Source organism: Lissotriton vulgaris, chromosome 1_1 (genome assembly GCF_964263255.1).
Source record: "Lissotriton vulgaris chromosome 1_1, aLisVul1.2, whole genome shotgun sequence".
NCBI classification, from domain to species: Eukaryota; Metazoa; Chordata; class Amphibia; order Caudata; family Salamandridae; genus Lissotriton; species Lissotriton vulgaris.
This window is the reverse complement of record NC_141685.1, coordinates 148,903,384-148,915,955: the sequence shown is the minus strand read 5'-3', so window position 1 is coordinate 148,915,955 and position 12,572 is coordinate 148,903,384. Positions and strand designations below refer to the sequence as shown.

Here is a 12,572-nt window from a genome sequence, read left to right as displayed (position 1 = left end):
CAGGGGGGAGTGTCTGTCCTCCGCGCATGCGCAGCTGTTTAATGAGGCCTAAGAGCAGTATCTGTCCGCTGCGCATGCGTAGTTGTTCACCCAACAGACCCTCAGTAACCCTCGCTCGGGTGCAGCGTAGTGGAAACGTAGTGTCAGTTGTCGGCGCATGCGCAGTGGTTAAGCAATATGCAACCTTCAGGGCGATCTGTCCCCAGCGCATGCGCAGTTAATGCAAAGCCTCTAACCCGCGCTGATAGGTTGTTTGGCACAGGCGCCATTGACAGGTCACTGGGTGTCCAGGTGGGTCTGGGACAAGGTGTCTCAGTTTCTGGTTGCTCAGGGGGCCCCATGGCGGGTGTTTGAAGAGTGGATACAGTTAAACGGAATTTCAAAGCACCTGGCTTCTTCTTCGAGGTATAGTTGAGTGCATTCGGTCTTCTAATTTTTTCTGCTAAATATAACAAAATGTTTACAATAGGAACTGATTCTAGTGTTATTTCTTACAGCTCGATGTTTCCACAAAGCAAATGGTGCAAGCACATTAGTTGTGACGGTGTTCACAGCTCTGGGGCCTATTTCCTTTAAGTGCTTAACTCTACAAGATGCCTACACTGCATAGTTATCAACATTATTTAGATTCTAATGGGAGGAATGTGAAAAGTAGTACATTCTACCTGGTCTTTTCTCACTGGTGCATTGCCCCAACCCCCAGAAAGATGTGTGTTCACGCCCTTGGATTTGTAAGCGCTGGACATGTGTATTGACCTGCCATTTGCACATTTGAGTCTAAATGACCAACCTGTGGCCTGCTGAGTTATGTGCCACCCTCTTTGTTTTATCAAAAATATATGTATTGCTTTAGCACGAAAATGCTAAAGGTGCACATGGAAAAGAGTTTGTTTGAAAAAGGTCGATATTGCTCATGGTAAATTGAAACTAGCATTTGCAATGCAATAGGTCTCGCATTTACCAGAGTTTCGTAAATGCGACACCTATTGCATTGCAAATGCCTGTTTGTAAAAACACCTGTGCAGCGCATTAACTTTAATGTTGGCCGGGCCCCTTTTCTTAAACGAGCCATGTCTAAAGGAAGGGGTGGGTCGCCATTAAAGTGAAAGAGCAGTATGGGGCGCTTTTACAAAGCAATAATTTGCAATGCAATAGGTCTCGCATTTACACGAGTTTAAGCTATTGACATTACAAATAACAATGCCTTTTATTTTTGATTCGTTTTTAAAACATAAATAAAAGACATTGTCATTTACAATACAAATAGCTTAAACTCGTGTAATTGCGAGACCTATTGCATTACAAATGCTTGTACATAGATTGGTAAACAGAAACAGGCTGTCTTTTACTCAATGCAAACATGGAATGGGATACAGATGTATTGATACAAAAACAGTCAGACACATCAACACAGCTCCCATTTATTGTCACAGCTACACCTGCCAACATTTGAAATAGCGGTATTTCATTTCTTTCTTTTACCAATCAAGTGGCATAACGTATGCAAAATGAAGCCGCATCTACTGTAGTTAAATTAAGTAAGCCATCCCTTTCCTCGGGCAGGTAAACAATGCAGTAGAAGAGAAGTGCGCACATGCTGCTGCTGTTAACCTGCTGCTCGCGGGTGTCTCCGCTCCAGATACAAGCTTCCTAGGACCGGTTTCTGGCATTTCAGCCGTCATCAGCCAGGCTTGCTTCAATCCAGTGGCAAAGTGAGCAAGGGACTCACATCCGAGCATATCCTGCCAACTTATGGCGAACAAAGCGGTACAAAAGGGGGTGGTGATGGACCGCTTTGTTCAGCTGAAATGCCAGAAACCGGTCCTAGGAAGTTTGTTTCCGGTCCAGGGAAGGCATGGCTTGGCAGTTCGGGCTGGACTGTTCCCATGAGGCACAGGGTCAGACTGATTTGCATATGGCCATGTCTGAACTGGGGTGGCAGATTAGGCTAAAGAACGGTGATGGATTAAACCCAGATATGTTGACTGGGTGTGAGTGTTTGATTGGTTCAGATGCTCCGTCCATCACCACCCCCTTTTGTACCCATTTGAAACTAGGCATTTTCCCCTTTATTACGCCACTCCCTTCATGGTGACATCACTCTTTCTGCATGTGCTTCCAGGGCGAGCAATATTCCTCGCCCCGGCCAGCACATGCGCAGGAGGTCTCTGACCTGCTGTGCCCTCGTCATCGTCCGTCCCTTGACGAAAAAAAACAAAACAGTCAGTCAGACTGACTGAATTTAATTTGTGACACACGGGGCAGTGAGAAGTTCATTGATTTGCCGCAGCTGCATTGCGTGCATGTGGTACGTGTCTCTCTTGTCTTCCTCCCCGTTCCGACTCCGGAGGCTAGTGGGGCAACGCCCCATTCGCCCCTATGCACCAACCGCCACTGCTTATACCACGTGCAATTCATCCTCTCCAAAGCCAAGCCTCAAGAATTCCTGGGTGTGAAGGGCGGCTGATTCTGATTGGGTGCTTGATAGTTTTCTAGAAACTCATGTTCTTGATTGTTCATGTTTGTTAGTAGTTAATTAAACATGCCCAGGGGTTTTATCTCTTCAGTTGACAGAAGCTACAATAAAAGTTTCTAAGTTGTTGCCAAAAAACATGAACAGCCAAGGAGCCTCTGTCTGTCAAAGAATGGAAGGGCTGGGGAACTGTCATTCATCTCACTGCTAAGCAGAGCCATGTCATGCTTCATCCTCCGTCAGGGGTGGAAGGTGTCACGTATGACCTAGGACAACATCGGATTCAGCACATCCAGCTCCATTTTTTAAGTATTTGACACAATATTGAATTTATAATCTTTGTTTTTTATGGTCATGAGTCACCAGGATACTAAAAACGTGTCTTTTATTTTCAAGGTCAATTAAGTAATGGTCACCAGCTTGGAAGCTCAGTTAATTCTTCAGTATTTGTCATTGATCTCCATGTGTGGCTGGTTTGGGTCTGCCCCCTGCATCATTCCCGATAACTCACACAGGTAAGGAGCTTGTAGCAGCAACATGATAACCCCATACTCGTCTGTAAGAAGTGCGCTCCGAGGCAGGTATCCGATCATTTTTGTGAAACAAGCAAGCACCAATATCTGCTATGTACATTCGTTAAAATAAAACACAATCAATTCAATTCAAAATATACTTTATTCGGCATAAAGCAATGCCATAAAAGTACAGTGTTAAAAAACAATATCTCATACATTATAAAAACCATACTAAAAACCTGTTTAACAACAATACATAAAATATAAATGATTTGGCACGGGGATCATCTTATAGAAATGACAAGGAGGTACCCAGTTAAAAATGTTTCATGCATTGTATAGTGCAAATCAGAGCAAATATTGAACACACAGGACCATTATTCCTCCCCTCTACTGGTTCTGAGTTTCATCGCTAATCTTAGAAAATGTACTACACAGAAAAGCGTTAAAGGTTCTACTGACAATTTCAGAAACAGTAGGACCACCTTAACTTGTTTGAACTTGGCCTTCCTTAAAATACCTTTTAAAAATAGTTGCCTAGGGTAAGCGTAAAATGGGCATAGTAGGACCAAATGGAGCGTATCCTGTGGAGACCGTTGGTCGCATCCACAGGAGCCCTTACTCTCCAAATGCTTTGTATACCCTGCTGTAACCGCCAAAGTATGGTGTAACAAATCTAGCCTGAAACGGGTCATGAGAAATCTGTCTTGAGGATTGTAAATAAGACACAAATAAGGTTCCATGCCCAGGCACGACTTTGTTAACTGATGAGTTCTTACTGATGGCTTAGTCAGCTCTCTTGCTTCCCTATTTGACCTGGCTCTGTTTAAAAATTCTGACTTAATACAGCCCTTATCCTTAGATAGCAATTTGGTCGGGTGGGTAAAATATTCAACACAACCCATTGCTAACAGGTTTTCCTTGATGTGTCTAATCCAAGGAATATTGTAACCCCGTGCTCGTGCAATGCAGTCTGATATTATTTGTTGACTTAACGCCGCCTCTGGGTTTGTCTATACCTTAATCCAGCATGCGAGGGGCTTCCATTGCAGCCTATCGCACAGATGGGTTATACCCGGTTCCTCATAAACCATGTAGGAGGAAATGCTTTGTGGGACTTTCAGTACCCGCCTCAAATATTTGCTTCCTTCTATTTGTAACTTAAGCGGGTCTATAAAGCCCCAGACCTCACTCCCATATAAAACTTTGGCACAGCTTACAGAACTGTAGAAGTTCAGGATTTGTTCCGGAGCCCATCGGCCTAGCTTCTTTGCAAAATTCATAGTTGCCCCTGTTGAGTTAATTAGTTTATTGCATTTCTCCTCCACAAGGGCTTTAAAACTAAGGCGACTGTCGAACATGATCCCCAGATATGAGAATGACTTGACCTTTTCCAGTCCCTGTGTGCCTATTGTATACTTAGTTTTGCTGGATGGTCCTTTCCCTACCTCCATAACATATGATTTGGTGAGGTTCGGTGACAAATCTAAGCTATCCATAAAATGGACAAAGCCATCTATGAGGCGCTGCAGTCCACGCGCAGTGCGGACCAAGAGTACCGCGTCATCTGCATACAGTAACGCCGGTATCCCTCTCCTACCCATCTGCGGGCAGTGCAACCCTAGAGCTACCAGCACCTGGGTCAAACCATTTATATATATATGTAAAGAGGAAGGGGTCCAAAATACATCCCTGCCTCACTCCCCTTGAGCATGGGACGTGGTCTGTAACCTTACCCTCCTTATCATATCTGACCAGGGGAGAAGTATTCTGATGCAGTGTCCGTAATATATTTACCAGACCAGGGTCAACTCCCAAGACCCCCAATAGTCCCCACAATTTCTTCCGATTTACTCGATCAAATGCCGCGGTGAGGTCCATGAAAGCCATGTACACCGTCCCCTCACTGGCTACGGTGTCCTTGGCTGCCAGGAGATATAAATTAAGGCATTGATCTGTGGTGGAGCGGCCGTGCCTAAACCCATACTGGGTATCCATAATGATCTCATGTTCCTCCGGCCAATCAATCAATCGGTTAAGAATGGCCCTACTGAGCACTTTCACAGTAACATCAATTAATGAAATAGGCCTATAGCATTGAGGGCTATTTCTGTCCCCTTTTTTATTTAAATATGGGGACTATTGTGGCCGTACACCAGGATATTGGCATCATTGTTTGCACTGCGGTATTTGCACCCCGAGTTCTTTCTGGCTTAAGAGGAGATCTGGTGGAATCCCATCCGGCACTGGGGCCTTATTACGGGTTAGCCCCTCAATCTCCGCCTTTATTTCTCCCAAGGAAAAGGTAATCTGGGGTGGGTTCCCACTTTTTAGTTCTCAATGCTACCATGGTTATACAGCCCCTTGTAATGCTCAAGCCAGGTTTATGGGAGGATGTGGCAGGCCAGCTTGGGTTTATTTGAATCCTGAAAGCATGGTTCATTAACAACTCTCCAAAAAGCAGTCGAGTCCTTTGTCTCGGCCGCTTCTCTCAAGTTTTCCAATGCCTGGTTCTGCAATACGGTTCTGCAGCATCTTAGTGTTTTATTGTACCTAGCCCTGCAGCTTGATACCTTCCCTCTGTCCCTAGGTACGCATTTTAGAGCCGATTTCAGATCCCTCAAGGCGAGGGTGCAGTCATGATCTAACCACCTTGGTGCACTGTGTTCCTTGTTGATCTTCCTGCCCCTAAGTAAGCAATCAATTTGTTTGGCCGCTCCCTCAAATGCCTTGATCAGGTCTGCCCCCTCAAACTCCAAGTCCAAACACTTCCAAACGTTGGACTCGGCCTGTGTCAGTAAGATTCTGTAAAATGCCTCACTGTCCGTGTTGACCCACCTTAGTCTCCTACCTTGGTCAGTGGCTTTAATCAAACCTCCGGCCCCCCTACATTGTGATAGAAGTACCGTATTTGGATCTATGATGCACAGGAGAAGCCGGTTATGGTCGCTGGAAATGCTAACCTCTATCTCAAACTTTGTAACCTGACACTTTAACATGGGTGTAACGAAAATAAAATCAATGATAGTGCCCTTCGCCCTGCCTTTGAAAGTAGGGGTGACTTTGCTATTGCCCTCCCCACCAATCAAATCCATGGTATATGTTAGGGCATGCCTGCCCAGGATCTTATTCACCGCTCCTCCTTCCCTTGTGTGATTCAGGTGTCACCCCTCTACAATCGGGCAAGCCGACCTGCTCCCCTCATTTATTCTTAGGAAGGGGCATAAGTGGCAATTGAGCTCCCCTGCTAATACTAGCTGGGAGCACAGTGCCCCTTGCTTCTCCATGCCTGCCAGCCGAGCCCCTAATTCATTTAGGCTTTGGAGAGTTTGTCCTGGAGTAATGGCATTATAGAAATTTACAACAGTTAAATAAAACCCTTATTACGATATGTGAGCCCCAGAGTGCAGTCCGAGGCCCATCTAAGTTCACTCCACCTTCCTGAGAGTCTGAGATCGACATAAATAGTCAGACCCCCCCCTGTGCCCTCCCCGGCGCTGACTTACGTGCAGGGACGAAAAACATTTTGTAGCCTTCTATTGCCTGGGTGTTACTATGTACCTCCCATGTTTCTTGTAGGAGATTATTTGATGTTTCTTAATATACGTTAGCCAGTTTTGATTTTTGATTTTTGAGGCTAAGCCCGCTACATTCCAGGATATGATCTTAATCTCTCCCACTATTTGACTGCCTGCCGTGACAGTTGAAGGGTTAGTGGGCATTACAGGAACTTCACCCAAATTCCCTGCATCTTTCTCCACATTTCTCCCACGGGCTCTATAACTCTCACATTGGCATTGAAATCATCTGACTGTGTGCGCCCTGGACCTTTATTGTCTCCTATTATGAGTGACCCCTCCCCCCTCGTGCTTTCTCGTCTTTCAACCCCCCCCACCAGTCAATCTATTTCATTTAGGGCTGAAGCACAGTGGAGAGGTGCAAATCGGTTAATGAGTAAAACTAGCTGCCCCCTCCCATCTGATGCAATCCTATTCCTCCTATGGTCACCTTGCATATTCCTATGGGCCATATCCCTATAGAAAGAAGCCAAGGGGAGCAGTCTGATACTGGACCCTCCATCCCCTTGGTATTGACCACTGGTTTGACTATGGAGGAGCTCATTGACTAACTCTGGATATCTGAAATTCAAAATCACACAATCACCCGCAAAGCTCTTTCTGCTACTTCCGATCCAAGCCACCCTCCTTGCCATCAGAATATGTCTGTGTTGTGTGATATTGAAAGCCGTGTTTTTGACTAGCCAATGTGCTGTCTTGTTAATTATGGTGCGCGGGGATTCCTCCCTCTCATCCCCGTTAGTAGGAACCCCTACAAGGACCACTGTGTAGGGGCTTGAGGCTGGGGGGAGATCCAATGTCGGTAAACTCCTAGTGCTTGGCACAGCGTCCGCTATTGTTAACTCCTCTTCACTGACTATTGCCCTTCTTCCCTCCGAGCCCCTCTGGGCTGTGTCAGGACAAACCGTATTAGGTGGCCCCATTCTGTTTATGCTTAGGGTAGTCCCGTTTGTTTTACCCGCCAAGGCACCCTTGTTGGTGCCCTCACTGTCTTTGCCCAACCGCCCGCCTTCCCTGTGCCCCCCTCCTTGACCCTCATAACTAGTTGTGGGCTTTGAGTCTGATGAGGCTTCTGCTCCCCCCTCCTCCGGTCCCCTAATTCTACCTGGCACACTATTCTCCTGATCGCATAACCGAGATAGTTTTTCCTCAATAACCCTAATTCTCTCCAGCACCGGTCCCAAATGGGTGGAAAAAAGGAGCTCCAAGTTTGACCTTAATAGATCTTCCATTCCTTGTCCGCTCCCCATCTTCCCACAGTTTGAACATTGCTGCTACAAATGGGTGCCACGGCAGTGTTCACTCTGCTGGTCTTTACGTCACCCTTCTGTTTTGATTTTGGCTTTGAAACAATCGGCCCCCTCCCCCCTGATCGTGTGCCCCGGGTCCTTGTGTCAACTAGAGGGGATACCAACTGCGTAGTAGATGTGTCTTTTATTGCACCTTTTGATTTTGTGATCACTTCTCCGCCCCCTTACTATGCTTCCTGTACTTGAGTTGGCCCTAGAGGCTACCAACTCTGATGGCCCTTGTTCTGGCCTGTCAATCACTGGAGTGGACGCGCTGGAATTCTTCTCCACCTCTTCAATACTAATGTGAGACCAGTCAGGGTCAGAATCCGTTATAAGTGGGTCATCAGGGTACATAAGTGAGCCACCCTCCTGTGTCATATGGGAACATGAACCAAAGCACTAGTGATGCTTTCTCTATCTTGCTTTGATGGACCTTGGAGGATACTTTTACTTGGTGTTTTAGACCTCGCTATGGGGCCCATTGATGATCGCTTATGTTCTAGCAGTGTATCCAGCGAAAATCTTTTTTCTGTGAGCTGAATTTCGTGGACTAATAGTGATTCTGCTCTTTGAAGAAATGCATCAAGGGTCCCCCTTAACCCTGCCCCTATCCCAGGAATCACCTTCCGCTTACTGAGTGGTGTTCGATACTCCCACCGGTTACAGCGCAGATGTGCTATAGAACTATGGTCAGGTCCTACGTTACATACAATACGAAAGACACTAAAAATGAAACAGAGTCCACAAAGCACAAGGCGCTGCCTCCCTAACTGCTAAAACTGATGTAATCAGCTATTACTTCCACTCATTCACTGGAGGACGTGTCCACAATGTGTATCCGGCTGTTTACTTACTGCCACTCTCGGTCTAGCGTCCGTCCCTATGGGAGGTGTCCTGTTTCAGACTCAAGGGGGGTGGCGCTACCCGGGCCTTCTCCGGCCTTTGACGGGCCCGCCCTTGTCCTGCGCCACAGGAGCCCCAAAGCTAATTTATCCTCGTTGGCCCGATGGAAATGTGAGAGCGCGCTGCCTCCTGGGAACTGCAGTCCCGACAGTCCAGCGCTCCGCAATGTGGATGGGGCGAAGTCCGTCAAAGAAGGCAGCCACAAACAACAAGCAGGTCACTGGGCAGCTCAGAGCAGCAAAGGGCAGACGGAAATGACCGGTAGGTCAGAGGGGCAATCAAATCACAGTATACTGTTCCAGAGGTTCAGTCCCAGAGACATTATCTGTAACTGAACGCAGACACCCTAGGAAGCATGTGTTTTTAAGACAATTGCGTTCACTCACTTGAAGGTGACATGCTTCATCAATGGGCTATACTCCTCACCAGGCCGGCGCTACAATGCCTGGCGGGCACCACAAGAGGACACTTTGTCGGAGATCTTTTATTAAGTACTCGGGATGAGCATAGTAGGACAGAGGATGTTGTGTCATAAGATGTGAGATTGGTGAAAGTATGAATATAAGATCAACTATCGGCCAGTTGCCGCAATATAGTTCATGTGATCTTCCTGGTCCATGTTGAGATTAAAAACAGTGGCAGAAAAAATGAGGAACTAATGGCCCCTATCACTGTGTGAAAGTGTCGATCACCTATGGACCTGCTGGTAAGCTGGGGTCTATACTTCAGGTCCACTTTGTTCATGCCCTGTGTAGTCATGTAGCAATCAGTTGGCATTTCATCAGGACCAAATATGGGAAAATGGGTAAATGTGACCTAATCTTCTCCACAGCGTGAGGAGCTTTGTAACTCAAAGCCCTGCACCGTGCATAGGTGATAAGGTGCCTATTAACATCTTACTACCACAGGTGAGCACTGTCTAACAGAGTGCACCAGATATGGTAACCCTCCTAAAATTCAGGACATTTTGACTTATCCAATAGTGCCGCATCAGAGGGCAACTGGTTTGAAAAGCACTAGAGTGCCTGCGTTCAGTTAGAGATAATGTCTGTGGGACTGAACCTCCAGGACAGTGTACTGTGAGTTGATTTATATGAAGAATGTGTATACTGGACTGTCATTTTCCTCGTCATCTCTTGTGATATGTAAAATAAAACACAGCACACATTGAGGCCAACAAATCTATCATACATTTAATGGAAAAAAAATATTTTTTCTTTTTTTAAAAAGTTTTCAAAAACCTTTATTGAGGAACAAAATCATGGCAGACACAATACACCGAACAATTCCACAGCTCACATCAGCAAGACACAATTCAAGTCAGTTATTTAGTAACAGGCAGATTACATTGAATACATTTAATGCAAAAATAGAAAAAGGCCAAGCAAACTAACAAGTGACAATTGTCTTTGCAATGGACGAGAGCATCCACCCTAAAGCAATTTGATTATATAATGCTAATGCTACACAATGTATTTTTACACACTTTTCTCCTAATACAAGTCAATGAAACATGAACACATGATAGAAACAGTTACTGAAACAACACTAATGAGTAGGAGGCAGGATCTTCTCTCGAGAGGAATGTGAGGAGTCTGTGAGGTGCAGATAAAAGATACACAGACAAGCTGCAGAACTCACTGTTTCTGGAAATAACACTTCTGTTTGTCAATATTCAATTTACTACAAGATGCAGGAAAGTGTGCAGATGGACATCACTAAGTAAAATGGTTCTGGGCCCTAATAGAATCAGGTAGAAGAGGTGTTGAAGGGTAGTAGAGAGGTAGAGAGGTAGTAGAGGGTAATAGAGGAGTAAAGGGGTAGAAGAAAGGGAAGAGGTGTAGAGGGTTAGAAGAGGGGTATAGGGGTAGTAGAGGGATAGAGCGGTTGTAGAGGGATAGAAGTGTAGAGGTGTAGAAGAGGGGTAGAGGTATAGAAGAGGGGTAGAAGAAAGGTAGAGGGGCAGAAGAGAGGTAGTGTAGAGGTAGAGGGGTAGAAGAGAGGTAGAGGCATAGACGAGAGGTAGAGGGGTAGAAGAGAGGTAGTGTGGTAGAAGAGAGGTAGTGGGGTAGAAGAGAGGTAGTGGGGTAGAAGAGGAGTAGAAGAGAAGTCGAAGGGTAAAAGAGAAGTAGAGGGATAAAAGAGGGGTAGGGGTAGAGGAGTGGTAGAGGGGTAGAAGACGGATGGTAGAGAGGTAGCAGGGTAGTAGAGGGGTAGAAGGTTAGAAGAGGGGTAGTAGAAGGGAAGAGGGGTGGTAGAGGGGATGAAAAGTAGGAGATGTTGAGGGATAGAAGAGAGGTAGAGGGATAGAAGAAATGTAGAGGGGTAGAAGAAAGGTAGAGGGATAGAAGAGAGGTAGAATAGAGGTAGAGGGGTAGAAGAGGTAGAGGGGTAGACGAGAGGTAGAGGGGTAGTAGGTTACAGGGGTAGTAGGTTTGAGGGGTAGTAGAGGTCGAGAGGTATAAGGGGTAGAAGAGGGGTAGAGAGGTAGAAGAGAGGTAGAGGGGTAGAAGAGAGGTATAGGCATAGAAGAGAGGTAGAGGGGTGGGGTAGAAGAGAAGTAGAGGGGTACAAGAAGTAGAGGGGTAAAAGAGCGGTAGAAGAGAGGTAGTAGAGGGGTAGGCGAGCAGTGGTAGAGGGGGATGTAGAGGGGTTAAGGTATAGTAGAGGGGTGTAAGAGGGATAGAAGAGGGGTAGTAGAGGGTAGGGGTAGAAGAGAGGTAGAGGGGCATCAGAAGGGTAGTAGAGGGTTGTAGAGCAGTAGTAGAGGGGTTGTGGGGTAGTAGAGTGGTAGTGGGGGGTAGTAGAGGGGTAGACGAGGGGTAGTAGTGGGGTAGAGGGGTAGTAGAGTGGTAGAGGAGGGGTAGCAGGGTAGAAAAGGGGTAGAGTGGTAGAAGAGGGGTAGTAGAGCGGTAGAATGGTAGGAGAGCAGTGGTAGAGGGGTAGTAGAGGGGTTGAGGTGTAGTAGAGGGGTACACGAGGGGTAGAGGGGTCGGAGAGGGGTAGAAGAAGGGTAGAGGGGTAGAAGAGCGGTAGAGGGGTAGAAGAGGGGTAGAGGGTTAGAAGAGAGATTGAGTAGAGGTAGAGGGGTAGAAGAGAGGTAGAAGGGTAGAAGAGAGGTAGAGTAGAGGTTGAGGGGTAGAAGAGAGGTAGTGTAGAGGTAGAAGAGGGGTAGTAGAGGGATAGAGGAGGGGTAGAAGAGTAGAAAAGGGGTAGAGGGTTATTAGAGGGTTTGAGGGGTAGAAGAGGGGTAGAAGAGGGGTAGAGCTGTAGAAGAGGGGTAGAGGGGTAAAAGGGGTAGAAGAGGGGTAGAAGGGTAGTAGAGGGGTAGAAAAAAGGGTAGCGTTGTAGAGGGGTATAAGTGGGATAGAGATGTAGAGGGGTAGAAGGGTAGAAGAGAGGTCGAGGGATAGAAGAGAGGTAGAGTAGAGGTAGAGCGGTAGAAGAGAGGTAGCGGGGTAGAAGGATAGAAGAGGGGTAGAGGTGTAGTAGAGAGGTAGAAGAGTGGTAGAGGGATAGAAGAGAGGTAGAGGGGTAGAAGAGAGGTAGAGTAAATGTAGAGGGGTAGAAGAGAGGTAGAGTAGAGGTAGAGGGGTAGAAAAGGTAGAGGGGGGGTAGAGGGGTAATAGAGGGATAGTAGGTTAGAGGGGTAGTAGGGTAGAGGGGTAGTAGAGGGGTACAAGAGGTGTAGAAGAGGGATATTAGAGGGGTAGAGGGGTAGTAGAGGGGTAGAAGCGGGTTAGAGGGTAGAAGAGGGTTAGAGGGGTAGAAGAGAGGTAGAGGGGTAGAAGAGAGGTAGAGTAGAGGTAGA

The 12,572-nt window shown here is 46.6% G+C and overlaps 1 protein-coding gene across 1 annotated transcript in view; it reads left to right on the top strand.

Annotated features, from left to right (window-relative positions):
• Nucleotides 1-255: 255 nt before the first annotated feature.
• Nucleotides 256-12,572, top strand: part of LOC147737878 (uncharacterized) — a 44,857-nt gene continuing 32,540 nt past the window's right edge. The window contains exons 1-3 of the mRNA XM_086948074.1: nt 256-405; nt 2,568-2,782; nt 2,870-2,988. The gene's annotated coding sequence lies outside the window, so the exon portion shown is untranslated. The remainder of the gene's footprint in view (nt 406-2,567; nt 2,783-2,869; nt 2,989-12,572) is intronic.